Source organism: Tamandua tetradactyla, chromosome 1, assembly GCF_023851605.1.
Source record: "Tamandua tetradactyla isolate mTamTet1 chromosome 1, mTamTet1.pri, whole genome shotgun sequence".
In the NCBI taxonomy this organism is placed as follows: domain Eukaryota; kingdom Metazoa; phylum Chordata; class Mammalia; order Pilosa; family Myrmecophagidae; genus Tamandua; species Tamandua tetradactyla.
The window spans coordinates 177,430,156-177,456,740 of NC_135327.1; the positions used below are offsets into that span (position 1 = coordinate 177,430,156).

A 26,585-nucleotide genomic window follows, 5' to 3' on the forward strand; every position below is an offset into this window, starting at 1 on the left:
AGCAATTGCCCTCCAAGTTTCCACATCTGCATCTGTGTCAGTTCTGAGGTTTCTTTAAACTGTTTCACTTTTTAAGGGATTACAGTAAACTAATCAAGACCCACCTTGAAAGGGCAGAGTCACATCTCCATCTAGTCAAAAGGTCACATCCACAATTGGGCATGTCACATCTCTGTGGAGATAATCTAATCAAAAGCTCCACCCTATAATATTGAATCAGGATTAAAAGAAACAGCTGCCCCTACAAGCTTGGATCAGGCTTAAAACATGGCTTTTCTGGGGGTACATAATAGCTTCAAACTGGCACAGCGTCTAAATCCAGAAATCTGCATAATAAAGGCTTATAGCAGCAGAATATATCAAGTGAGATTCTGAATCTGTTTGAAAGCTGTTGTGTTGTGTAGACCTCCTTGCTGCGGCTTTAGGACAGGTTGGGGAAATAAGGAAGTGGCATATGAGGGACAAGCATAAAAGCATATTTAAAAATTTTAGACCTCAGAGCAAAGGTCATTGGCACTTGATGTGACTTAATTCAGATGTTGTCAAAAGGAGCTTAGGCATTCACAGGAAGAAAAAAATGTTAAACAATAATCTTAAAATCAATCCATTTTTTCCTCAGAGCAATCACATAACACAGGACAAAAGGGAGACAAACTTCTCCCTTAGTGATCCAGAAGTAGAGAACTGGTAACCTACACCTATAGTAAAAAAAGTAGTTTGGGCACTATGGTCCTCGTAACTATATAGAACACATAAAAGAAGATAAATTACTGCCTTTTATTAGCTTGGCCAGAGTAGGCTGGTCATTTGTAGACTTCCTATGCACACACATGCACAGCACAATTCACAGTACCTGGGCTCTGTGGGTTTAAATCCTGGTTCTGCCATTATGAGCTGTGTGGCCATGAGTGAGCGACTTCTCTCCTTATCAGAGTTTCCTCGTTTGTAGAATATGCACAATAGCTATAGAACTTGTGTGGATGTTGTGATGATTAAGATGACCTTCATGAATGACCCGGCCCAGTACCTGGCACATAGTCAGCTCTCTATTTTAACCATTTTCATTAGCTAAAAAAGTAAGAAACAACATGGTAATATAGACAGAACTAAACATTAATGTCAAGAGAAGGGAAAACAGTGATCATCCTGCAATGAAACAAATCAGGAAGAGCTTCTTGGAGGTGGTAAGTCACAGGGGAAGTAAAGAAGGCCTGTCTAGGTGACAGAATGACACCAGCAAAAGCCCAGGGGCGGAAGGAAACACGAAGCCCAGGCCAAGAAGCTCACTGAGTGCTTGGGGAAGAATGAGCCATGAACCTGCACTTTCTTGGTATTTCTATTGGACTTGCACATCTTGGGTGTTTCTACTTGGTATGAAAGGAAAGTGGACTGATCTGGGGAGCCACGTGTGATGGAAGTATGTTTGAGAAGTTTATCCACAGTGGACTAAAGTTTGAGGATATCAGGACTGGAACAGTTGGCATTATGTATATGGAAATTAAGGGCCTGAATTAGAGTGGTGAATATGGAAATAAAGAAAAACCAAACACGAGAGTCATTATGAGAGGGAGTATTAGCAAATCTTTCAGGAGAGGGAAAAATTCAAAGACAGCTACAAAGAATTTAAGATTGAGGAGCTGGAAGGAAAGTCTTTGCATTGTTCCAAATGTGAAAGCTAGGAAGGGTTTTATTCTTTGGGGGAGGTTTTAATCTCAGTTTCAGAAATCACATCCAAATGGAGTTCTCTTCCAGGCATTTGGAGGTAGAAAATTTCAACCTATTACAGAAAAGCATATAAATTATTATTAGAAAAGTAAATTTGGACATATTCATTATAGATGTGATAATTCCAAAGTTGAAGGTAGAAGAGAGTGAGTGACATTCTTAAGAAAGCAAGTATAGAAAAAGTGAGGGATCATAAAGATGAAATAATAACCATCAAAGGAAACAAAAAAATCAGGGAGATTGGGAAGAACCAGGGAAAGCCTGGGGCACTGATGTTGCGTGGACATGACAGCCTTGTAAGCAGTGCTCAGGCTGGAAGGATCATACCTTTACTTTGTCTTTTAATGTATTATTTGGCCTCAGGTTCTCCTGAAAGCGTACAAACTCTCTTCACCCATCAATATTTGTTAAGTACCAATGAGATTTCAGAGTCTGTGCTAGGCATGGGGTAAATAATGGCGAGAATAAAGAGACTTGGTTTCTGCCTTTATGTACTTTATGGTATGCCAGGAAACCAAAGCACAGCAGAATCAGAGAGTAGATCAAGGCTGAGTGTAGGAGCAGGCCTCGCAGAGTTGGAATTAGAGGAACCAGGAATGAGGGTATAGACATTGGGCATCAGGCTAAATCAGTATGTTTGGCTTCTTTGCATTCTATATGAATGGAGAGTCAGGGAATCAATGAGGGAAATGATGGCAATAATTTATTAGAGGCATACTGTAATTGGAGTGAATAGATTAGGTTTCTTCAGGTCCAGGACTTTGCCTATCAATTAAGCACACAGCTACACATAGCCCTTTCTTTCCAATGTTCTGCTTGTGTGGAAATATTTGTCTCCCTTCCAGGTGAGCCTTTAAATGGGTGTACTAACTCAAGCTTAGTTAGCAACCCTTAATAACCTGAAACAAATGAATGCTAACCCAGTTTAACTTATATTTCTGTCTGTATCAATTCTTTTAGGATACTGTATTCCATGTTTCCTTTTCTTTTTCTTTGAGAGAAGTATTTCATTATAAATTTACCTTTTCATGTTTCAAGAAGAACCTTTCAGTTCTGTTATTCTGGGAGTTGGTAAGTAAATCCATGCTTACCTTCAGGATTTTGTAGAATCTGATCATTCATGAGAATTGTGAAGGTTAGGCTTTATGTTCCAGTCAACTTTGATGGGAAAGTTCATGGCATATACAGAAAACAGATGGTCAGAACTAGAAATCAAGGGACTTCTAAAGTCATGGTTTTGATCTGAAGAAATCAAGGGCCTTTTAAAATCCATGATTTTGATCTGAAGCCAAAGGACATATAAGACCCTGGGCAAGTCCCTCTTCCTTTAACTCTAGACCTTTTCTTTCTCAATGCAAGGGGTGTTTTCTCTGGGTCACTGGTGGTAATTTTTATTTTCCTTTTCCTTTTGGGATTGTCTTTTTTTTTTTCTCAATGATCATATATTACTTAATTTAAAACTAGATAAAACAATAAGGCAATTTTCCATTTTGGTCAAAAAGGATTTTATGATTTTTATGATTTTGTGCAGTATACCCAGGGCCAGACTGGGCAAAATCTAATTTTCCTTTGGATGTAGGTAACTAGAAGAAAAAATACAGTCTACAGTGGTAGTAGAGTGGATTGGCAAAAATAGAGTAGCTCCATAACTCGGGGCTGCAAATTCATCCATATACTCATTCAACAAGTTTTTATTGAGTGTCTACTCTGCCCCAACTCTATTTTAGGCACTGAGGATAGAACCACAGAATGGTAGAATTGGGAAGAGTGTTCTTAATGCTTTCAAACCTATGCAAAACCAAGAGATGATCACAAAACTACATTTTTCTGTCCTGAACAATAATATGTGTAGCCTGATATGCTCATCTTATTAAAGATGACTTATGTCCTTTGTCTGCTGTACCCCTGCATACAGTATGGGGGAAGGAGTCCCACAGAGAAGAGAAAGTCCATGGACTTTTCTACCCCTAATCCACAAACACTTTCCAAATGAAAGTTCTGTTATTTAAATTAATTTTAATTGAGGTTGATTAGCAGGTGTAGTTGTACTTTGCAATGATAAATAATTCAAAATTTGTACTCCGCCAGATGTTGTAACCACGAATTAAAACAAGTCAGGTTCTTAGGCATTTTGTTCCTCAGAATTAGATCTTTTAAAAGATTTTGGATGTGAACTGCTTCTTTTCTGCTCTTCTGGCTTTCATGTGCTTGAGGCTGGAATTTCCTCATCACGTCACAGCTGCGTGTTGTACCTGTCATATAAATACCTCCTTCTGACCCTGTTTACGCATACCTTATTCTGGAGTTGTAGTTCTGTCCATTTTTAATTATCAAGCTTTCCAAAAACCTAGTCTGTGAACCTAGCTAATCAGAAACACCCTTCCTTCAACCCTTTAGCCTGTGCAATTTTATGCTATTCACCTTGACCTTGTCCTTCATTTGGCTTTCCTACTCTTGGAAGTGAAATATTTAACTTCAGTACAAAGGAGGCATTTCATTCAGTCATATATATATATATACACACACACAGAGAGAGAATGTCTAGAAAGTGCTAAGACACAGAAACAAATATTCATCAGTAGACCTTGCCCCAGTAGTCATGAAGCTCATATCCTAGGTGGATTAATAAATGTAGAACAATCTTGACCAAATGGGGATGAAAACAAATTCAATAGGCAGAATGGAATAAGCAGATAATCAGCGAAAATCTCAAATGCATTGCTTCTAAGAAAAAGACATCTCAAATTAAACTGTATTTCTTAATCTAATTACCTAGTTTGACAAATTAACAAAAATTTAGTTTCACTATTTATTTTTCTCCACCTATCTCATGGAGATTTTAATACAAAAAATTAAATAGATCTATTCTGCCTCTGTTTAATTTCAATCCTTCTCTCTCTGCCTCTATATTTCTCCATGTGTCTTAAAGTATTTCCCCCTGTTCCATGGGCATTGTCATCAACATTTGATTCGTTTGTACACAAATCTTCTCCCATCTATACTACTATATGTCTACCCTGGGTTATACATACATGTGTTTTTATATCATCAGGGAATATATGCTTCTGTTGAGAAAAAATATATTTTTTCAAAGGGATCAAATCTACTTCTCTTCCTACTCAACAAGTACAGAAACATGCTAGGCCTTTTTTGTGCGAATTTGGCAAAGATGGACTGATCACCAGCAATAGATATGTCTGAATAGAATATTTAGGTTCTATATTAATGAAAGAACACCCAGAGGCATAATAGAGAGAGGTGGTATAGCATATCAGCTAAGGCTATGGGCTTTGGTATTAGGCAGCTATGGTGTCAAATCCCAGCTCTGTCACTTACTAGCTATATACCCTTGTCGATTATTTGATTTTTCTCACCCTCTGTAAAATGCAGGTAATAATGGTATCCAAGTCATAGGGTTTTGTAGTGATATAAAAGAATGATATGTCAACGTATTAACGCAGTGCATCTAGTAAGCACTCAATAAAAGCCAATGTTAATTATTATTATTATCTAATTAGATTCTCCACAACATTCAAAGAATTGAAGGTACATTTTATATTTACCATAAAACAAAGCACAATAAAAATATGAAGGCTTTTCTGCACTTTTCACAGGATAAAAGACCCCTAGGCAAGATGACGAGCAGGAATTTGCTATTGATTGAAGAGTTTTGAGTGTGTGATGGTAACAAGATCTGAGGCAGGGTGATGTTGTTTCTGATAGAAGAGATAATACCAAATCGAGTTGGGCTTTTCTTTTAAATTTGGCCAAAAGGATTTTGAGCTTTGGTGTATCTTCTGAGAAGCCTGCAGCACTCTTTTATCCATGGAGAAATCTTTAGTCAGATATACTTTGCCTGGTGGCGGGCATGCTTTCACCACAATCAGTTCCCTCACTTTTCAAGACATGAAGCCAGTACATTCCCAGCACATGCTTTACACACCCAATTCCTCCTTCTGATCAGAAGAAAGGCCTCTATTATAAAGTCATATTATCAGATTCAGAGGCTTATAGATATAAATAAAAGGAATGGAGACACTCTGGCTATTTTTTACTAGTAAAATAGTAAAAAATATTTTACTATACTAGAAAAACAAACAACTTTTAAAAATCTTTTGGTTCTACAGAGTCCCCTGCCAGAACTAAGACCAAACTTTTTTTACAGGATTTAATAGAGCAGCTAATTAATGATTTTACAACACACACACATATACACACTCCTTAATTGAAAACGCTTAACATCATGACCTTGAAATTTTAAACTACAAAAATCTCTTCAAATGGAATGTTTTCTGATTTTGTAATCAGGAAATTGTTTTCCCTGAGGAAGTTAAATAAAATGTTCCTTTGAAATGGCCTAAATCATTAGAGTAGCTATATTTGCCTAAAACTTCCCTCAGTTCTCTCAGAAAATAGATCATTCCATGGGTACAGAGGGGACAAAAATGAGATTTGTTAACTAAATTTTCATTTTTAAATTAGATTTTGTTTCAAGTAATTGGATTGAGAGGGAGTTCAAAATATTTCTGAAAGCTTTGTATATCTATGTGCTATTGTTTAAGGGGAGTTACGACTTAAATATAAGGACATGGACAAGATGAGGTAAATAATTTCCACCTAGGGAATCATTTATTTGTGTCCAGCCACATAAAGAATAAAAACATATATTCATATATTTCCTCTCTCATTCTCTCTCTTACTTTCTGTAAATATGCATTATTTATTACCCCATAGAAATTCGTAAGTAAAGATAGCATACTTTAAGCTAACAATTCCTCTGGTCCAAGAAGTATACCATTTAATACCAAATAGTGGACATCAAGAGCCCCTACCTAGAGTGACACCCATTCAATGACTATACTTAAATTTTTTTTTTTTTTTTGCATGGGTAGGCTCCAGGAATCGAAACCGGGTCTCCAGCACAGCAGGGAAGAACTCTGCCACTGAGCCACTGTTGCCCACCCTATACCTAAACTTTTGATGCAAAGAAATTATGAAAAACTGGAACCTTAAGGTTCTTAATGCTGACCCATAACTTCATTTTAGCTTGAAAGAAATGTAGCATAAATATGTTGGTACCTCTACAGATTAAAATAGTGAATTTTACTTACACTTCATTTGTGACATTTAAAATGTATCAATGCTCAGGCCCCTAGGGAAAGGCACAGCGGCATAGAAGTTATATGTGTGTGCAACAGTCTGGCCTGGGTTCAAATACTGCTGTGACTTATTTCTTGGATGGCTTATGAAAAATTACTCGAACATCTCTTGCTTCTATTTCTTTATCTATAAAAACAGGGATAGTTATATCTGCCTCAGAGTTGCTACAAAGATTTAAGTTAGATGGCCCCTGTGGAGAAATTAACACAAATGACTGGCACGTAGTATATGCTCAACAGATGTTAGGTATTATTATTAAAATCATATCAGTGTTTTGTTAAGCCTTTGGTACAAACTAAGATTTTACTGAGTATGTGCATTTGAATGGTATGCAACTTTCAGTCATTAAGGTTTGCTGCATTCTCCCTGCAAAGTTTTTTCATATACTGATCTTGACACTTGCTGAGATCTTTCTATTGAGGTTGAGAAAGAATTAAACCTTTTGTCACGTTTAAGATACCACACAAATATAATTGCTATTTGGGGATTTCAAAATCATATATTATAAACATGTATTTAATTTTCTAATTCATTGATGATGTATCCCTTATTTTAAGTACTGTAATTATAACATCACTCAGAATTTCACTTTAAAAGTTCAGTCGATTTGACAAAAATAGTCCTCAAATGGAAAAAAATCAGCCAAATTTCTCATTTAATATTAAGAAGGGAAAGGAATAATCATTTGTTTATCATCAACCACATGCCCGGTACTAGGTTGTGTATTTTATATACATTATCTCATTTGATTGTCAAAACAGCCTTATGACCTGGATATTGTTATCCCCATTTTACAGGTGGGAAATGTGAAAAGTTAGGTAACATGCCCAGCTGCTTATATATAGCTAGGGAGTGCAACCAAGTCATGCCTGACCTAAATTTCAAATCCTTTCCACTATAACAAATTGATCATGGATTTTTTTCATGTCTCAACTGGTTATCTTGGCTGAAGGTCCGTCATCTCTCCAATGCCAAAATAGCTTCCCAAGATGGGGAATTTAAAGCAATTATGTTACAACAGACTAAATGAAGGCCATGGGGCCTGATTCATCTGCTCTTTTTGCTTACTCAGGTAAATAGCTTAGTTGTTAAGACTCTTCATTATTTTGTTTTCCTTCAAAAACTCTTCCTTCTTATTCCCATTTCACAGAAAAATAAAAACAGAGGAGATTAAATCTTCCCCCTCAAGCCAAAAAACACTGCTGGCATAACTGTTTTTACTTCTTCCTGGATTTTTCTCAATAAGACTGTATTCACCATTAGGACAGGGACTTAGTCACATCATCACTCATAAAAGCTAAAAGCTGTCATAGGCTTTTTGGATGATCTGCAGTGGAATGTTACTTTTTCTTTTTTGGACCACACTGCTTTGTGTCTCTGATGAAACTTATGGACTCTTCTCCAAGAAAAATGCACAGATGCACCCACACTACTTGGCACTTACTTTCAGCAGAGTCATAGCCCTCCAGCCAGAAACCTCCTGGGGGGCCCATGAACTCCAGGTCAAAAGTCCCTGGATTCAAGAATGTAAAAAACCTCGTTTTATATATGAGGAAACTTAAGTCTAGGGATGCTGAGCTCCTCAAGATTACCCAGCTAAACTAAAGCAAAGGCTTGTAACAGTGTGGGCCCCTGAATTTCTCTGCAGTAAATGCTCTGGGAAAATACAGCTTACTTTTGAGGAGATAGTGTATATACTACAATGTGTTGCATGTAGAGTGCTTTTTTAAAAATTTAAACACAGTTTATGGGTAAGATTTCTAAATAAAAGAAGACTAGGTCAGATTTCTTCATGGTGAGTAAAATGTAGAAATAAGAGGATGGTAAGTAGACAGGCATATTAAGGCAGTTAATTGTTAGGAACTGGTAATCAACATTGCCATCTGAGTCAAGAAGGAAACAAAGCTGTGCTGTTTAGCAAATAGAATCTATTTTCCATCCATTTTGGAAGCCTTTTATTTGGTATATGTTGTCTTGGCAACATCTCTTGAACCAAAGTTTAATTATGAAATTAAGTGATTCCACAGGGTTTCACCACCCTTACCAGTTTTGTTTTAGCAATTCAAATTCAACCAAAGAGTTTCTCTCTAAAGATGGGAGAGGAAAGAGCTCATTTGATTCCTTAAGGAGGAATTTGCATTTTACCTTTATTGCTACTATCTTTTGGGAGAATGAGGAAGATTTGGAATGGAACACAGACCTGGTGACTTCCAGAGGGCAGGATCTAAAGTCAGGTAGACTTAGGTTCAAATCCTGACAGGGTGACCAGGGGTAACTCTTTTTATCTTCTCTGACATTTCCTCACCTGGCAAGGGCCATCGTAATAGTCCTTCCTCATAAAGTTTGACACAGACTAAATGAATCGACACATATAAAGCATTTGGTTTAGTTTCTCAAACATGATACGTGCTCCGGAAATGTTAATGGATGTTGCTGGAGGAAAAGCTCAGGAAAGTGCTATGATGAATCCCTTTTCAGGGTCATCTCCCAGGAAATGGAGCCTCTCAACAGCTACCTTCTGGGATTTCTAAGACATGTGGCACAGTCTTCATGTCTTCAGATGGTTTAGTGACTGATCTGTACTCTGTTTTCAAGGTTTTCTTTTAACAGTCACCTTGAAAGTGATGAGAAAATTGTCAGTATGAAAGTCTCCATGCTGAAAAGAAAATCTACCTCCTTATTTTTTTTTGGGGGGGGGGGAGTGCATGGTCCGGGAATCGAACCCGGGTCTCTCGCATGGAAGGCAAGCATTCTACCACTGCTTCTTGTTTTCAAAAGTCTTTTTCGTTTTATTTATGGATTTTAAATCCAGATAAAATAGAGGATGTTCTTGTGTCTTACATATTAAAATCAATCTTAATGTAATATGTATATCTAATATCCATATAATAATATATTTTAAAGTTGTTTCGTGTTGAGATGTCATTTTTTTCATCTTATATAATTTATGGTTTTCAACACTATTTGAACAGTGATTAAAAGCCTCTCAACAGGCTTTTATATATATATATATATTAAACACCCGTAATATATATATATACTGTACTATAAAAAACATATCTGCCTATTTTTCTACATTATATTTTTAAAGAATTTATTCTAAATTACTGATTTTATTCATTTTAATTATAAAAATTAATGCATACAAAATAATAATGCATAATGTATATAGTCATTATAAGGCATTGTAATGCAAATCTCATAAACCTACCACTCAGTTTAAGAACTAGAACATTTCCAATCTGTCAAATCTTCCTGCAGAGCCCTCTCCAATCCCACCCCCTTGCCTCTCTCCACCCAAAGAGGTAACTGGTATGCTGAATAATTCATTTAATTAAAAATAAATTTCTGAATGAGGTAATACAAGTTTAGGAGAAGCTTTTCAGTGACCGTATGGTCCATGGCATTCCAAAGATTGTCTCCAGACTCTTAGGTAAAGCTGTTACATACAGCGTCACCCAAAAGGGCAAGAAGGTTACCTTTCTAAATCCAGCACCAAAGGAGTTCTTATATAAGCTTGGAACCTTAGAGGAGTGAGGAGTGCTACAAATTGCTCCCAATTCAGTAAGAAACAAGCTTGTCAGACATTGGCCATTTCTATTTGCCACTGAAAATCCCAATCAATTTTGCCAAACAGCTGAGTAATTTAGGAAGAAAAAAAGTAACTACAAACCACTTTCTTCGCTGAATTGACTGGTTACACTAACTAGCCAGCTAATGCAATTAAAAAAATGTCTCCATTAGTTCTTAGACTGGTAATGTGAAGTGATTTTATAATACCCTTGTGACAGTAAAAGTTCAACAATTGAATGTTTGAGTCAAGATTCTAAACAGCTGATTTGACTGATTTTGCCTTATTTTCATACTTCCTCAAATCCTATTAGGCTATTTTTTGTTTCCCTTTCTTCTAGGGGAGAACATGTTCACTCATTAAAACTTTTATGTCACTCCCTTCAAGAAGCCTTCCCTGACTTCTGACTTGTGCATACCTCTATCCATTGTGTTGTCATTTACTTATTAATGTAATTGATTTTCCCCCATTTGAAGGAAAGTTCTTTATGAGCACAGACTATGCCTTTTGCAATATTGTATATGCAGGGCGTATGTTAGGCATGCAGAAAGTATTCAGTGAATGAGAACTGGTAAATACTTCTTATTTCTAATTATTATGAGGAAAGAGCCCAGTGGGAGCTGGCTTTAGAATGTGCTTTTGAGAAAAGAAAGGTAATTGTTTGACTGATGTAGATTCTGAGGTTATTACATATACTCAGGATGAAAAGGTAGAGAGAATGAAGCCAGGATAGGAAGTATGAAGGCCAGAAAGATGAGGAGAAGAGAAGGCTTGGGACTCTAGGCTAGGGTTTGCAAACTCAAATGCCCACAGAGGCTGCACAGCCAATGCAAATATGGAATATGGTCTAGTGTGAGGCAATAGGAGGTGACAGGGACTGTGGCAAACCAAGGAGATCACAGTGGTCTAAAGATGCTTTACTGAATTAAAGCGAAAACCATGGTGAAATCCTGTACTGGGAGACTAGAGTCACATGAGATTAAAAACCATCAAGCAGGTCCGGTAACACTGAGTCAGACTCTCAGACCCACCCATTTCGAAGCTGCCCCAAGCTGCCAGCGTCCTGGATTCTGACCTACTCTGCGAGACCATCTTGGGTAAAGACTTTTGTAACTCTTTGACTTTGTCAGAATTTTCCTCTGAGATAAACTCTTGTTGCTCCAGTTTCAATTCCTTTACTTTTTTTGTGTGGACAGAGTAGATGAAGAATAGCATCACAGAAAAATCCTTCCTGTATTGGTAGGATGTTACTGAGCCATTCATCAATATTTCATTTTCAGAGCTAGATAACTTGCAAATCCTTTTACCTCTCTTTGCTCTTTTTTCCCCAAAAGAAAGATCTCACTGTATCTCAGATCTATTTGGAGACCTCTAAGTATGTGTACATGTAATATTAAAGAAAATCCGAGGAAAACTGCTCTGCAAAATTTATTCTGTGCATAGGTTGTACCACAAAGTTCAAATATTTTATCTTTATACTGGGCCTGAAGGGGTCAAATTCATTGCTGGTTTTGAAATAGCTGATTTTCAAAGAAAAGGAATTTAAGGGAGATTCAAAGGGAGAAAGCAGCTGAGAAGTTTCTCAAGGCCTGAGAATGACAGTCTGGGTAAAGCCTGTTGCTTTCAACTCCATCATAACTTTCCCCTTTCCTGAATCAGCCTTTTATACCAAGTGATTAAACAGTATATTTTAAATAGTATTAATAAGGCAATCACTGTTTATCCTTTCCAACTTAAGAAATAGAATACTGTCAAAATTTTGAGCCTCTTATGCCCTTTGCCAATCATATTCCCCTAAGAAATAACCACTATTTTGAGTTTTGTATTAATCATTTCCATTTCCTTTATGCTTCACCATAGATTCCTGAAGAACATAGTGCTCAGCTTTGCCTGTTTTTGAACTTTATATAAATGGAATCATTATATCTGTGACTTTTCTTTTTATTCAGCATTATTTTTGAGATTTATGAGTGGTGGCAAGTGTGTCTTTATCTCATTCATTATAGCATTCCACTATATGAATAAAGCATAACTTATTTATTTTTTCTACTCTCAATGGGCATTTGGAATATTTCCTGTTTTTTGCCAAGCAATGCTATTATGGTCATTTTAAAAATGTGACTCCTAGTGATCCTGTGCAAGAGTTTTCCTAGGTTATATACATAGGGGAAGATTTGCTGATATTATGTCCATAAAAGTGCTTGACTCGACTACTCAGTGCCAAATTACTTTCCAAAGTAGCTGTGTGGATTTATACTCATATTGCTCCAATCATAAAACTCCAACCAGTAATGGAGTTTTCACTTTTCCTCTATTCCTCTTAACATTATAAAAATACAGTTCCTTAGCAGAAGAAAAATAGACTAGTTCATTTAAAAATAAGTTTCAGGGTACACAGGTGGTTCAGTGGTAGAATGCTCACCTTCCATAGTTCAATTCCTGGACCATGTCCCAGACCACGCACTGCAACCCCCCCACCCAAAATAATGTTTCCATTTTCCGAAAGCTAAAATTGTCCTTCGGATCTATTTAAACCAATACTTGAATACCAATGAAAGGAAACTTCTTATCAAAGTCAAATCAAAATGCCATGAAGGCTAATAAATTTGTTGACTATAGCTTGCCTGCCTGTTGGTATTCTCACTGACCAGCCAGATGAGAAAAACATGCATTTGTGGCTGTCATTTGCCCATGTGCAAATGACAGACAGGAATTATAGTCAAGGAAAATCTATCTCAATTGCTTTGAAGATTTCTAGGAAAGTTCTTGACCTACACTATCCCAAAAGTCCACAACAGTATTATAAGAAAATACTACTGGGCATGGATAAGACACGAGATATTGGAATGACATAAGTAGATCCTCTCTCACCAGTAAATAAGGTTGAAGAGAAATAATGTGCATTTTTTAAAAATAAAATCAGGTCTTCTTACTAGTTAGCTATCTAGTAAGCAATGATCATCAGCAATTTGAAAGGCAATTTTTAATTTATATAAATCTTCATAATTTAAACTCCTCTCTTTTTAACATTTTTTAATTGTGAAATACAAATATATTTTAAAAAGCAATAGATTTCAAAGCATATTTTAACAAGTAGTTATAGGACAGATTTCAAAGTTTATTGTGGGTGACAGTTCCACAATTTTACGTTTTTCCTTCTACCTGCTCCAGGACACTGGAGACTAAAAAGAAATGTCAATATAATGATTCATCAGTCATACTCATTTGTTAAATCCTAACTTCTCTATTATAACTCCTCCTTCTTCTTTGACCTCCCAATCTTTAGGGATACTTGGGTTTTGCCCATTCCAACTATTTTCATGTTAAAAAGGGGTATGTACAATATGGGATGGGGGATGGAACTGGTTGATGTTCTTGGAGAGACTGGCACCTCTGGGTTTCAGGATTATCTGGCCTAGGAAACATTTGAAGGTTTTAGGTTTCTGAAAAATAAACTTAGTACCTGCAACTCTTGTAGGGTCTCAGGTAGAGCCCTAGGTGTTCCTTAGGGTTAACAGGAATGATGTTGGTTGGAGTTTGGCAAATACCATGGAAAGGTTTCAAACAGCAAGGAACACAACCTGACTTTAAGTTTTCAAAAGGTCCCTCTAGCCACCCAGAGGGAGAATAGACTGAGGGTTAAGAGCAAGAGGGGAAGCAGAGAGCCCAGTTACAGGGCTACTGGAACAGTCCAGGTGCAGGAAGCTGGGGCCAGGGTGACCACTAAACTCCTCTATTTATCATTTATTATAAATGACCATTTATCATTTATTCAGTACTGTAAAAAAGTGTAGCTGAACTATTTGTAGAGAGTTTAACATGTTAAATATGTAAGCTGCATTCCACGGTTTTGTTTATAAACATGTGAGAGTACAACTTTTTAAAGCACTTTAGGAATGTTCAGTTATATTAGAAAGATTAACTTGTGAATTAGAAATCATTTTTATTTATTAATTTTTAAAGAAGTTTCTAATGTTCTGTTAGGCTCGTGGAAGTTACCGGGTATAATTGAACATTTTTCAAAACTGAATTTCTATTAAAATAATTCATAATTTATACTGGCCTTCCTTCCACTTAGTCTAGAGTAGTGATACCCAGCATTACAATTGAGGTTAGTACCAGTCGACTAAGTTAAAATGGGAGGGTTTATTTTCCATTTTAATAACTCCCTACATCACATACAGTTCCTTTGTTGGAATAAAAATCTTGGTAAAGTACACATCGACCGCTATAAATAGTAGCTATAAGCGTGTACATTGGGGAGAGTCTCCAGAGAGTATTTTAAACTGCACATTGTTTGGAATAGGAAATTCTTCTGAGGTGCATGTTTTCCATTGCAGGTGATGTGGACTATTCCATACACAGCTTCTCTGGCTTCCATTTTCCTGTACCATTTAGGAATCTGACTGATAGGTTCCAGAAGATTGCTCAAGATGTGTTTTTTATTTTTCTAAGGTTAAACTGGATCTAATTGTCCTAGGGGAGTTTTCATACTTCATGGGGCTCTCTAAAAGAATGCTAGATAACTCCCAGAGTCCACACCAGCAACTGGTTGATGAAAGAATCCTTTATTTCTGGAGTTAGTTGCTCTATTGTGCCTTCTTAGAATAACAGCAGTCAATCCATTTTTGATTCCCAGAGAAAACCTTACGGAATTGGCAGGCTTTTGTGGGGAACTCGGGAGACAAATATGGAAAATAACTGAGCAAGAAGTGAACCAACAGACAAAGTAGGATGAGATGATGGGTTATCATGCTGGTTCAAAGACAAGAAGCATCATCACATATAATTACACTGCATCTTTCCCAAGGCACTATTGGCAAGTACAGTGGGTGTATACTTCTGCCCACTCCTTCCTCGAACAGTCCTTCTGTTTATCTAATCAGAATTCTTGTGTAAATCTTGATCTTTTTTCAGTGGCAGCCCATTTTGGAGATCTAATATTCCCTCATTATTTTTTCTTCCTTGATGACGATGCGAAGGGAACTGCTGTTCCCTGGCCAAGTAGCCTTGGACAAAATTGTGATGTAGAAAGAGTTGATATCTGATCCCTTTCCTTCCTGCTGCTCCCTTTTTAAGTGACTTTAATGCTTCCCATCTAACCATGAAAGCCAAGAATCCAAAAAATATGCATTTTCTCTAAACAAAAATCCTTTTAATATATCCAGGGTACCCAGAGTGTATCATTGCTGCAGATGCTCAACGGTTTTGAACTGAACAGTATAAAATTTTTGTGAAGTTCAAGGTTGAGCAGGATAGAAATTCCCAGCCCTAAATTCCTAAGTGTCTTACATCAGAATGCATGGATATGAATGTTACCAAATTGTGACATTTGTCAGGGCTATGGTAGAGGGAGGCATTCCCTTTAGAAAGGAATCCATTTTCCATGAGATCTCCACCTGAAGTGCAGAAGTATTGGAATGAGACAGACTCTGGTGACCTATTGAGTTACATGGTCAGAAATTAAGACTTTCTGTCCTACATTCTCTGAAAGGGGTTCAGAGAGCCAAATCATTAGACCCAGGCTCAAAGAGCAACACGTCCCAGAGCATACAGTCAATGGCAGGATTAAATTTGGAAACCTTGTCATCTCACTCTAAACCTGCTGCATTTTCCTCTGCATTATGCTGTGGCAGACATCCAGTCTATAAGTGCAAGCCCACACAACTTCCTCTAACCTACACAAAAGAAGATACCTTTTAGTTCAAGGGCAAAAGTAAAGATACAGATAATAGTCTGCAGATCTGGGCTTCGTCATCTGCAAAATGGAATTAATACTTCTCAGGATGGCTGAGAAAACTGCATGAGCTATGGAAAACTGCCATTAAAAGTGTAAGAGGTGATGCACATGCCATTCATCTATAATTAGACACATTGAGGTGCCTGTATCATTAATTCAAATTGAATTTGCTTCTGTTTAACTATGAACAGAGGTCCAGGTTTCATTTTGGTCATATACTGTGTTTCAAAGTAATTTCCGTACTCCTTACCCTGCTTGTTACCTTGTGCTATCTGACTGGCCCTCAGTCGTTTTAGTCTTTTAAAAATCAGACAGAAGAAAATGCCATAAAATATTACCTGACAATTTCCCACAAGTCTCTCAGCCCCGAAAAGGGCTCAGGACCTCAATTCCAGATTAGAAGAAGTAAGTCATTTCATTGTCACTTTTCTCTGTGGTTGTGAATTAAAGAGAAAGTTTCAAAAATTTAAAATGATGGCTTTATCCCAGTTGGAATCAAACTACCATGTTACCAAGGGAACCCTACTACTGGTCCCTTACTTGTGTGGTTTTGCGTCTAACTTGGGAGAGGTCTTCAAATTTGGAGAGATTCTATGCTCTTGTACAACATTGTGGCTTTTCCTTCGTGAGTGTCTTACACCTGATGAGCTCTTATTCGCTTTGAAGGCCCAAGTCAACAGTTATCCAGATGCTGCCAGTCAAAGAGGCTTATTTTCTACCTGGGCTCTCCCATACCACCTCTTATGAAAGTTATTTATTATCATGTATCTAATTATGTTATTGCTGTTTATATGTCTGTTCTTCCCACTAAATTGAAAGCTCCCATAGATGAGGAGCTACAGTTAACTCACTTTTACTTTTCTAACGACCGGAACACAATATTGAATGAATGAGTATTTCAATTCATATCTGTGTGTCAAAGCAGAACATCACAAAATTTTCTAAGCTATTTATGGGGAAGCCAAGAGATTAATGGCTTTGAAATACCCCCTGAGTTCTGACACTATGAATACTTTTCCTGGGACTCTATCACTCCCCTGCTAAGCTGCTGCTGCTTCCTCTAGAGATTTTAAGATACTTATCTTATTCATTTCTCTGATTATTATGGATATGTGGACTTTTAAATTATATAATTTTGACTATTTATCTTGCAGTATGGAGACAATGATATTCATATGGAAAGAGCGAATTCCTTTTTGTTGGCCCATTTGCTCTAGCACTCAAGCCCTTAGCATTACTTGCAACTAACATCTGCTTGCTAAGATCAGATAATCATCAAATTACCAGGTTCAAACTAAACCCTCAGGAATCCAAAAATGAACAAACGATATAATAGAGAATTCCTCTATGGAATGTGTTTTCTTCATTCTGTCACTGTTTTCTCTGCTTTTCTAACTTCTAAGAGTAATCATTTGTAACTTGCAGAAATTTTACACCCATTTTAAACTACATTTTAAAGCTAACGGATAATAATAACGAAGGGGAAAAAAAATCCTGTAATAGAAAGACAAAGTTTGTGGTCAGAAGGAGTAAAGATTTTCAGTTAATCCAAAGAGGATGGGCAGAAATGGATGAGGGATAGGGCCAACCTCAGGCTAGCATTTATCAATACACTGTCTGAAATGGAGAGTGTTTAACAGGCAAGTTTGGTCTTATTAGTCTCTAAATTGTGGATTGTTTTCTAACATCGGGATGTAATGATGAACCAAGGGAAAAAAAGAATAATAAAGCCATGCATTAAACCCCATCTTTTAAATCAAGATGTAGGGAATAATTATCTTCTCAATAGAATGGAGCATTTTTTGTCCTTGTGAATAATTCACATACCTTGAAAAGTACTGTTTACTTTTTAGAAAGAGGAAGGGTATTTATAAATACCTATTAGTCAAAACTTTAAATTAAGGGATTCAGATGAATTCAGCAAGCACTGACTCTGGTCCCATGTGTCCTACACTAGACACTGACTTTTCAATTATAAAAGCATATCCTTTGGTTAATTTGTTAGCCTAAAATCTGTCATTAAAATAAATAGTGAACTGGAGCACCCTGAACACATACAGCTGGAAGCACAATAGAATAACCTCAAATTTGTATCTCTGAACAAAGAATTTTCACATCCACCGGGATAGAATCACAAGGAAAGGTCATTTGAAGTCATCCTATAAAGACTCTGAATTCTAAAATACCTAGGAGAGTCTCAGATTACACTAGCCCTCTCTACTTTGTGATATATTTTAGAAAGCTGAATTCATATTTCAGATCATTGGCTTGCAAACTTGAAGTGACTCGCTGCCACTTTTGGTATAAGTATCATCTATTTTATTTTCTTTGTTATGGTCATGAAGTCTTAAAATTCAAAAAAAACCTTCTGAGATTGCTTTTTGGATTTTTTATATAATTTTTCTGTTAGAGAAATTGTGGGTTTACAGAAAAATCATGCAGAAAAAAAAAATACAGAGTTCCCAAATACCCACCCGTTCTCACACACAATTTTTCCTATTATTTGTACTTTCCATTAGTGTACTTTTTATTATGCAATTGATGAAAGAATATTATTATAATTGTACTATTAACTATAGTTTCATAATTTATGCTAGGGTACATTGTTTGTGTTATACAGTCCTATGGTGCTTTCTGTTTACTTTAAAAATTTTATTCTAGTAACTTATATACAACCTAAAATTTCCCCCTTTGAGCCACGTTCAAATATATAATTAAGTGCTGTTAATTACACTCAAAATATTGTGCTACCATCACCATCCTCCATTACCAAAACGTTTCCGTCACCTTTGACAGAAATTCTGTACCAGTGAGCTTTAACTCTCTATTCTATACTCCCAACCCCTGGTAACCTGTATTCTAGTGTCTCCCTCTCTGAATTTGTTTATTCTGATTATTTCATATCAGTGAGATCATATAATATTTGTCCTTTTGTCTGGTTTATTTCACTCAATATGATGTCTTCAAGATTTATCCATTTGTCACATACATTAGCTTTTTGGATTTTTAATGAGAAAAATGAATATTATTTTTTTATTAAGTGAGTTCAATAAGAAGCTTGCCTGGTCCTAGCAAGAAAAAGATCCATTTGCTTTTCCTACCTTAGTCCTAATAATAGTTGTTTTCCACTGGTTGGTGACTTCATGGTAGAATAGCATCACAGAGCTTTCTTCTGGTCTATAACCAGCCTTTGGCTGCCACCACAAAAGAGTATTTCTAATAAGTTCAACACATGACGGTCATATTGAACTAAGTCCCCCAGATTTAAGCAAGTGGGGTTGAACTTGTAGTAATCTATAATATTAGCATGTCTAGAGAAAGAATGGGCCAGCAGAAGAGCTCGGCATGAATGCCAAATCCAAGAGCAAGGTTGGCACGGGGTATCCAGCAATCTTCAGATGAGAGAGACATTGAATCTCAAGTTTATTCAAACTCATGACATGAGAAGTATCCTTTCTACTGACAGAGGTGCTTCCTGACGTCTCCCTTAGGCTTGGGTGAAATAGTCCTCATGATGATTTTGCCTCCCTTTGCTCTCCACACTCACAAAACAGTCTCTGATGACAATACAGCTTCCTGATATTCTGGCTTGGGGAATGGTAATATTCTGGGAAGTGAGAGCGCTGCAGGATCTGGAGAAAGAGGTTGTCCATTCTGTCTTTATTACTTGGCATTCTGATCTAAACATAAGTCTCTTGTGTGTCCATTGGTGTCTCCAAGACTTGTCAACTCTGGGCACTTCCAAGATCCAGCTTCTGGTGCAGCAGAGCTTCTAGATCTTGTGCCATGATGAACACTCTAAAATAGGCCACCCCAGGGAGTGGGAAGATGCCAACTAGCCTTCTTGGTGCAGCTTCTCCACTTCATTGTTGTCCTCTTCAACCCATAGTGCAAATGATCAACTGTCTGTTTGCTTTTTTTATTTGAGTATTTTCTATATGCCTAACATCATTCTAGCCAGCATCAGTTGCAAAAGAAGTGTTAGGAAATATCCCTGACAACACAAAACTTATAATTTATTTGTTGAAAAAAGACACATACATATACACAATGAATAAATAAGATTCTTTGCATTTATCAGTCCATCCTTATATTTCTATCTATAGATAGATTATAATTATGTACTGATTTGTGTGATATGTTCATTATAAAATAGAATAGTACCTCACATGGTGTTATTCATATAGTACAAATAATAAGCACTAAATTCTGACTGCCCAAAACATGCAACTGCCTGTTTCTCTGGCAAGAGAAACAAATATGTTTTAATGCAGGTTGACTCCTCTCCCTCCTCCAAAAAAAATAGAAATCCATGTTTTTTAAGACTTCATATAGTATTACTGGAAAAAATCTGGATTAGATTTCAGCTATGAAGGTCATTTGTAAATTTAATATCCAGATGCATTAAGTGGATACCAGCAAATAAATTTATGGTTGTGGAATTATTTAGGTACTTTGAACAACAGTGATACACACTGAGAATTCAGTGGTTTATGAACTAATATGCTCTCTTTGAAGGGCTGACCTTTTCCTTTGCATAGAGTCCCTATGATAGAGTCCCTTAATTCCTTTTAAGAAATTGAATCTATATTCAACAAATCTATGTTCTAAAGTATATCACTGTGGTCTAGATTCAGTTTCCTAGGGATACAAATCATATCCTTCATGTACACACTTCTTTCCTAGAATTATGTAAACTAGATATTATTGTTTTCACCAAGACCAAACCCAGGCTTCTGTAGAAGTGCACTGGCAACCATTCATTTAAGAAACTTTAGCTCTACTATTTAGTATGACTGAAAAAATAATGTGACTGTTTTATTGTTTTAAAATCATATTTTCAAGCTGGGGTTCAAGGGAAGTTGATAGAAATTTTTCTTCTTAGGAAAAGAAAATAGTCCAGCTGGTCAAAAAAAACCCAGATTTTAAAAAGATCTTAGAGAATAGACCCAAACAATTGTATAATCATTGTAAAAGAGTTCAAACAGAAATAGGAAGCCTCAGAACAAGTTAGCTGGAGGGGCTGACAACAGTGGATTTAAGCTTTCTTTGAGCATGATAAAATACAAAGAAATAAAGACAAACCCAGGAAGACTTCATGGAGGTGGGATCCTGCACTAGCTCTTAAAGAACCAATAAAATTTAGGTGAGCAAAAGGAATAAGAAAAAACATTCTAGACAAAGGAGAAATGATGGCCTTATCTGGTGAATGTGGAAAGCTCCAGGAAATATCAGGCAAGTAGGCCCACCTCCCTACTCAGTCTTATATGCCCAGGTGTACCTGAATTCCAATAGCAGGCACAGCTTAGGCTAAATTTTGGGGTCAGACCACTGTATGCATCATTTATCCTCACATTCTAACCCAACTCCAGAAAGAAATTAATAGATTTGACTCTATAAAGCCATGTGGCTCCTACATTGTGGAACTCATATTATAGAGTATCTACTCCCTGCCAGGCACTGTGCCATCTAGGCCAAGGGGAGGGACACAAAGATGGTTAAGACAGAACCCTCCTTCTCAAGGAGCTTACGATCTGGTAAGGGGAGGCAGAAATATAAACATACTATTTGTGCAGTCTAGAACCTTGAATTCTATGTTGTCTCAAGTAGACAATTAGACTGCCCAGATATTCAAATTCAGGTAGGTGCCCTTTGAAAGATCCTTTTCTCCCTTTTTGATAGCAGGCTTTGTGTACCTTGGTTTTCTATTTAAGTTGTCAAGCCTTTAGATAAGAGAAATAGAAATCAGAGTATCCTGAAAAAGTTGAACAATGTGCCCCTGAATATAATATGATTTTCACTATATTAAGAGCAAAACAATAATAACAATAAAAATAGTTCTACTATTTTATAGGAAATAGACTAAAGAACAAGTATGCAAGGGGAAAAAACTGTGGATGGAGCACAAAAATGAGTGGCTTGCCTCTGTGAGACATGTATTATCAGTGCTAGAATGGCGTTAGGATGTGTTAACAGGAACATGGCAGGCAGTGCTGGGACTTCACCCAAGCACATTCAGCCTTGGTCAAGCCTTTATTCTGTCCAGTTGGTTTCCTGTTTGAGGAGCTGTTATATTTCAGGCTGGTATTAATAAGATGGAAAAAGGGCATTGACATTTAGCCTAGAAAAGGCAAGACTAAAAGGATAACTTCATACTTGTGGCCCTAACAGGGTGAGGTGACTTAATGTTTCAGTAAGTGGAAGTCTGGTCCAATAATGGAAGAATTTGAACATAAGGGAAATAAATGTTGGGAACTCCATCACAGGATGTTGCTTTTTGAAGTATAGAACTTTAGCTCTACTGCTGTCAGAAAACTGTTAATTTAGTATCTTGTATTAAAGTGCTTGTATATATGTCTTATCTCCCTTTGGGATTGCTCTTCTTATCTTTGAATCCCCCACAGCACTTCGCTCCATTGCTTGCTTGTAGAAAATATTCAAATAAAAAGAAGAAAATGTTCAAAAACAAAGAAAACATTCCAGGAAAAGACTACCTAGGCTGCCATTATGGGGAAGATAAGAGAGTAGAACTGCCTAATCTCGTGTTATAGATCTATGAAGCAGAGAGGCAAAGAATGGTTAGAGAATTGAGTCAGCTCAGGCCCCTGGTGGAGGACAGGGAGACTGTTGGAGGATGGGGAGTCACACACAGTGGGAACAGCAAAGACATTAGCAAAGAGAGAGGGAAAAAGGCAAGGAAAAGAAAGTTACTGGAGCGGTAGAAAGCAGGGGAATGAGAAGTCTGCAATTTCTGTGAAAGGAAATGGAACACAGAGTATTTCATGAGAAGAATTTTTAGGAGGATACATTAGAAAGCAATATCATAGGTTAGTACTTGGAAATATAGTCTAAGTGAACAATTCAATGCTACAGGAGAATGGCTTGCCATCAGCTGGGTGGGTGGATGGGGCAATATAAGGGGCCAATGAGAAGAAGGAAAAAGGTTCTACCTGAAGACACACAGCAACCCATTCACTTTCACTCCTATCCACCTCTTGGTGAATAGCTGTCAAGTCAAGATTTTTTTATGTAGTTCCAAAAGTGCAGAGTTGATTAATTATTTTATAAGAAAATGTATCCTAAAAAACCTACTTAAGGATCCCCTTTGAATTATTTAAACTGTTACTTCCCAAGTGCATAAACCCCTCTTTTGTTTAGGGGTCCCTATAGGAGCTGAGCGAGTGGCTGTGTGTGTGTGTGTGTGCGTGTGCGTGTGTGTCTTAAGTGCTTTAGGGCAATGCACACAGCATTTCCCTCATGCTTCACTTTTCCCTAGGGAATTGCTCCAAGAAAGAACCTGCTCTTAAACCACCATTGTATACTATAAAGTCTGGAACAGATCATTTGCTCCAATACCCTACCTCCAGGAAGGAAAAGTTGTTTTTTAACATCATATTTTATTAATAAAGGACCACCCTGAAGTGGGGAGCTATTCCTTTCCATTGCACTGACTGACCTCAAACCTTCCCAGAATCTCTTCGATGAAAAATTAAACAAGGTATCCAGAAACCAAGGTCTCCTTGATGCTATGAGTAATTTGAGAGTGGCCCAGACTTTCATTTTCCCAGTAAAAGAGTCCTGCAGTATCACGTGACAACTATTAATCGCTGAAGGATGGCTGGCCCAGTTGTTCATGGTGTCAGTGAAAGGTCATTAGTTCAGTTCTCAGAGACATCTTCTGGGAGCTGAATTCTGAATACCTGTGCCCCAGGTTCAGATCAGTGAAAGTATCTATACCCATAGGCCTCTGCTGGAACAGAACTCTGTTCATTAACTTTTTGGTATGTTCTTCCTAACTTCTCTCACTCTGCCTCACTGGCCCCTGCCAGCATGAGCTCAGAGGGCTATTAGGAAGCTGTTGCCTACCCTCAGCTCTTCTCTGGTCTCATGATTTCCTTGTTTTCTCCCAGCTTCTTAAACTCATCCTAGCCTCTTCATCTGCCTTTTGTTGGCTTTTGTGCTCTTTCTGTTCCTATTTGGTATCTGACCCAGGCCAAGACTCACTTCCCTATCCATTATTCCCATGTCAGTGCCTACTGGTAGCAGAAGTTATGACACCAGCTCATTTTACTATCACAAAATGAAGATAGCCAGCTACTTCCCAAATTCATTCTGTTAACAAGGTCCAGAGGACCTAGGATTCTGCATTTCTAACAGGCACCCTGGTGAGACTGATGATGCTGTCTGTAAACCTCATTGGGGCAGTCAGTTTCTAAGCCATCATCATCATCAATATCTGAGCATAAGGAGATGGGTGGAAGGATAGAGGGTAGGGATGGGAGAACCAAGCCAACTGCAATAATAATAACCAGTTTATAGAGTGCTACTTTAAGTTAACTCATGTGAACCCATTGCCATTATTGTAAATAGATTATGTAACACACTATTCTTTTCCATAGTACTCTGCATTTCAGGTCTTATTGCACGCCCATGAGAATGTCAGGAAGCAGCTAGGGCAGGCATTGTTGATCCTGTTATTATCACATGACATATCCTATTTGTGTCATTTAATTTTATATTATCATATTAAAATATATAATATTAAAAAAAAAAAAAAAAAAGGCCCAGCTGAGAGTGTGAGAGTATGGTTTATCTTTTCCTGTCTTTACAAGTAGGAAAATAGCTTAGTGGCTAACTTTTGTATAGCTAGCCATTAGTATATGTATAGTAAATTCATATACATTTAGTATATGAATGCTGGTATATTAACAGAAGATTAATAAATTCTTGCTTTCCTCTATGGAGGATAAGATGTGTGTGTGTGTGAGAGAGAGAGAGAGAGAAAGAGACACCAATCAACTAATAGACATACACTGAATGACTAGCGGGCTGAAAGAAACAGAAAATTTTCCAGGAAGTCCATTTTATGAGCCTGTTCTGAATGTGCCCAAACTATACATAGTACCTTAGAATTAGAGTGAAGGGCAGGGAATCCAGAGGTGATATTTACACCCAAGACCCAATAAGTCCCATAAGCATTTATTTTTGTTTTGCTGCTATTACAAATTACCACAATTTGATGGCTTAAAACAACATCAATTTATTAATTTACAGTTCTGTAGATTAGAAGACTGACACAGGTCTTATTGGGCTAAAATCAAGGGACAGGCCGGGCTGTGTTCCTTTCTGGAGGCTCTAAGGGAGTATCCATTTCTTTGCCTTTTCTAGTTTCTGAAGGTTGCCTACACTCCTTGGCTTGTGGTCCCCTTCATCCATCTTCAAAACAAGCATATTGCAAGCAATGTCGCATCTCTCTGACCATTCTTCTGTAGGCATTCCTCTATCCACAGCTGGAAAAGTGTCTCTGATTAGACTGAGTCCACCTGGATAATTCAGAGCAATGACCATTTCAATGGCCTTAACTTAGCCATACCTGCAAAGTCCTTTTACAAATGTAAAGTAACATATTCAGAGGTTCTAAGAGTTAGGACGTGGCTATCTGGTGGGGAGTGGGGGGGCATTGTTGTGCCTAACATAGCAAACCACTGAATTTTATAAGTAATTGAGAAAAAAAATTAAATTCAAAATTTAGCAGAAGAGGCAGGACAAAATACCTTAATACCTGTTTCTATTTAGCTGTGGAGCAATAAACTCAAGACAAGTTTGAGTATTTTATTAAGTCCCTCTTGTGCGAAGGCAGACATATGCCCAACTTTATAAGTGCTTTGTGCACTTTAGTCAATATATGTTGAGTGATGATAAATATAATCAGAGGAATACTTAAATATGTATACATGGAGATAATTTATTTTGATGCTCATTAAACTGCATTTACTCTATATGACTTCAATGACAGCATACTTTTTAAGCAGGAAAACAACCAAAATTATCTAGTTAGTTGAAGTGAGGCAACCATTTAACCTAAATGAATTAAATTTAAGTTCAGCCCAAGAGTGGTTGCTGCAATTCAGCTTGATGACATTGGTGAGTTGTTTAGGAGCTCTATGCTTCAGGGCCCTTGTGTGTAACATGAACAGGAAGATATCTCAAAGATGTCCTCCATTTTGTGAAGGGGATTCCACTCTGTAGAGGTGATTGCTTCTCCTACTACTTGCTTAAATAATCTTAATGCTAAATTGTAGAGATCTGAGTTGCTCTACTCAGTTGACAGAAAGCCAATTCCATAAGCAGCTTGGTGCTCCTGCATCAGTCTGTTCATTGTTCACTGGAAATGAAGAAATACATTCATAACTCAAGCCAAGATAAAGTGTCATCTCCAGATAGAATCTACACCACCCTCTCTTCAGATGCTGGAATTTGGCTGCTTTCCAAGCCATTGCTGACCTGTCTCCTTTGCCTGGCTTGGCTGATGAGATCACATCCATAGAGGCCTGGGTGCATACAGGACCCACTGTTTCAACATGTTCCAGGCAGGCTATTGCCCTCATT

At 37.3% G+C, this 26,585-nt stretch overlaps 1 protein-coding gene across 1 annotated transcript in view; it reads left to right on the plus strand.

Moving 5' to 3' along the window:
- Positions 1-26,585, plus strand: part of CALD1 (caldesmon 1) — a 187,371-nt gene that overhangs the window by 92,238 nt on the left and 68,548 nt on the right. The gene's annotated exons all lie outside the window — the stretch shown is intronic.